The sequence below is a fragment of the Limulus polyphemus genome, unplaced genomic scaffold (genome assembly GCF_000517525.1).
Source record: "Limulus polyphemus unplaced genomic scaffold, Limulus_polyphemus-2.1.2 Scaffold7593, whole genome shotgun sequence".
In the NCBI taxonomy this organism is placed as follows: Eukaryota; Metazoa; Arthropoda; class Merostomata; order Xiphosura; family Limulidae; genus Limulus; species Limulus polyphemus.
Genome location: NW_013673203.1, coordinates 32,920 through 35,973, shown reverse-complemented (window position 1 = coordinate 35,973; position 3,054 = coordinate 32,920).

Sequence of the window (3,054 nt, the reverse complement as noted above, 5' to 3'; positions counted from 1 at the left end):
GTATAGCTAAAGTTTCATCAGAAAGAAATTATACGGGAAATTAACTAACGACCAGAGTCGTAACAATATATATGTGCCTTCCACTTCATGGCATCCATGGGAAATTCAATCGAAATTGTAGGGTAAACATTTGATAGATTAGAAAACCCTTCTAAAGTAGACCCAGGACGAATATAATTGATAATTAATTAATTTAAAAAAAATTTAAAAAAGAGCAATGTAAATTTCTAAATATAAGTCATAAATTTAATAATATAAATTATATATTGTAGTCTCTACAGCAACCTGTGCAGAACCACCAGAATATTACTCCTACTCTGCCTAAGGAGGAGAAACATAATTAACCGAAATATTCTTAGTATTTACGTTTTCTTTTCACACGGAAAACCTTTATAATGGGCCCGGGATGGCCAGGTGGTTGGGCGCTCGACTCGCAATCTGTGGGTCGCGGGTTTGAATCCCCGTTACACCAAACATGCTCGCCCTTTCAGCCGTGGGGGCGTTATAAAGTGACGGTCAATCCCACTATTCGTTGGTAAAAAAGTAGCCCAAGAGTTGGCGGTGGGTGGTGATGACTAGCTGCCTTCCCTCTAATCTTACACTGCCAAATTAGGGACGGCTAGCGCAGGTAGCCCTCGTGTAGCTTTGCGCGAAATTCAAAACAAACAAACAAACCTTTATAATAAATTACTTTCAAGACATAAGGAAACAAAAATAGTACAATAAATCAGCCAATTGATAAGCCTATATTTATCTAGATTCTATTTTTATTTTAAATTTTTACACAGGTGTACTGCAAAAATTTGCATATTTTATTTCGTTTATTTTGAAACAGAAGGTGCTTTATCAATAAATCATAAATACATCTCTGTGGATGGTCATCATTTTAGTTGTTGTTCTAGAAATAGCGGTGGGTGCTGTTGACTAAACACAAGAGTGGATAACACTAGGTTAATTTGGAGATCATCCTTTGGTTGGTTAAACACGGGATAAGATGGGAACGCCCGTTGCTTAGTAATGGATAAACATCAGGCACGATTGTGAGATGCTAAGTAAGATCTAGGCAACATTATTTTGGTAAGGGATAATCAATATAGTTACATTTAGATATTTTCCTTTTATACGTGTGGTTAAACACTACAAGGATTGAGAACGTTCGAGTATAATATAGAGTAAATTAACACCAGGTAACATTAGAATCCGCTGCTACTACGCATGGAAAGAGTATTGTTGCGTATCTGCTTGTTTGAAACTTCAGCGATACAAGTCCTTTCTTAATTAACACTAGTTTATTCTTTCTCGATACAACTCGATAATACACAGAATTTCCTAAGTCAATACGATTGCAATCTCGATAACATAACACACACTTTATATTACCGTCACTACCGCTCGCTTGACTCAATTATCTGTCTCTATATCTATCTATCTGCAATCATTTGCCGGGCTTATATACTAAAATAGAGGGCGCCTGGAAAAGACTAGAGTTGCCAGGACAATTCACGATCCTTCAAGAAACACATCACGTGTTACCAGCGTCACGTGACTTCCGCTGTCGTAACAGTATATTATTTTTTGCTGCTTTAATTGTAATAAAATTAATTATAATTCTCTGTCTTTTCTTTCATAGATTATAAATATTACTAAAACAAAGCTTTAAAAGGTAATCTAGTTTTCTGGTAACGATAGTGACTGAATATACGTAAACAAGAACCTCCCCCAATGATAATGATAACTATTTAAAGGAATGAAAATTGTTTCAGTATCGCATGTGTTATAACTCATAATAGACACTTAAAATAGATGTATAAACCAATAAAGTGGTTCTTTTTAAATACGTTTATGAAGGACTTTGGATGCACAGGCCAGATCCCATCCCAAGAATATTACTAAAACCAGACAAACACCACATAATATTTGTCGCCAGATCTCATCCCAAGAATATTACTAAAACCAGACAAACACCACATAATATTTGTCGCCAGATCTCATCCCAAGAATATTACTAAAACCAGAGAAACACCACATAATATTTATCGCCAGATCTCATCCCAAGAATATTACTAAAACCAGACAAACACCACATAATATTTATCGCCAGATCTCATCCCAAGAATATTACTAAAACCAGACAAACACCACATAATATTTATCGCCAGATCTCATCCCAAGAATATTACTAAAACCAGAGAAACACCACATAATATTTGTCGCCAGATCTCATCCCAAGAATATTACTAAAACCAGAGAAACACCACATAATATTTGTCGCCAGATCTCATCCCAAGAATATTACTAAAACCAGAGAAACACCACATAATATTTGTCGCCAGATCTCATCCCAAGAATATTACTAAAACCAGAGAAACACTTCCTAATGTTTGTCGCCAGATCTAGCCCCAAGGATATGACTAAAACCAGAGAAACACTTCCTAATGTTTGTAGCCAGATCTAGCCCCAAGGATATGACTAAAACCAGAGAAACACTTCCTAATGTTTGTAGCCAGATCTAGCCCCAAGGATATGACTAAGATCAGAGAAACACTTCCTAATGTTTGTCGCCAGATCTCATCCCAAGAATATTACTAAAACCAGAGAAACACCACATAATATTTGTCGCCAGATATCGCCCCAAGGATATTACTAAGATCAGAGAAACACTTCCTAATGTTTGTCGCCAGATCTAGCTCCAAGGATATTACTAAGATCAGAGAAACGCTTTCTAATGTTTGTCGCCAGATATCGTCCCAAGGATATTACTAAGAAATTCCTTTCGTGCACGAGCGCTCGACTTTAGTTACTTAGGTAAAGTGACGATCACTATATTATATCAGTGAATAGCAGGCTATTGACGTCACTTCCTGGTCTAAAAGATCAGTGGGTTCTTTTATTAGCAACTGTTACCACCAGTATTCTGTAATTTAAAGTATGGCCTGGTTTGTAGCTGTGAGACAACTAAACTTTGTGGTTATATTTCTTGTTTCTCCTGTTTCATATCAGCCAAATTCGTACCTACTTCTTTTAGTTCTGACATTTTACGTTCCGGTCAATTTC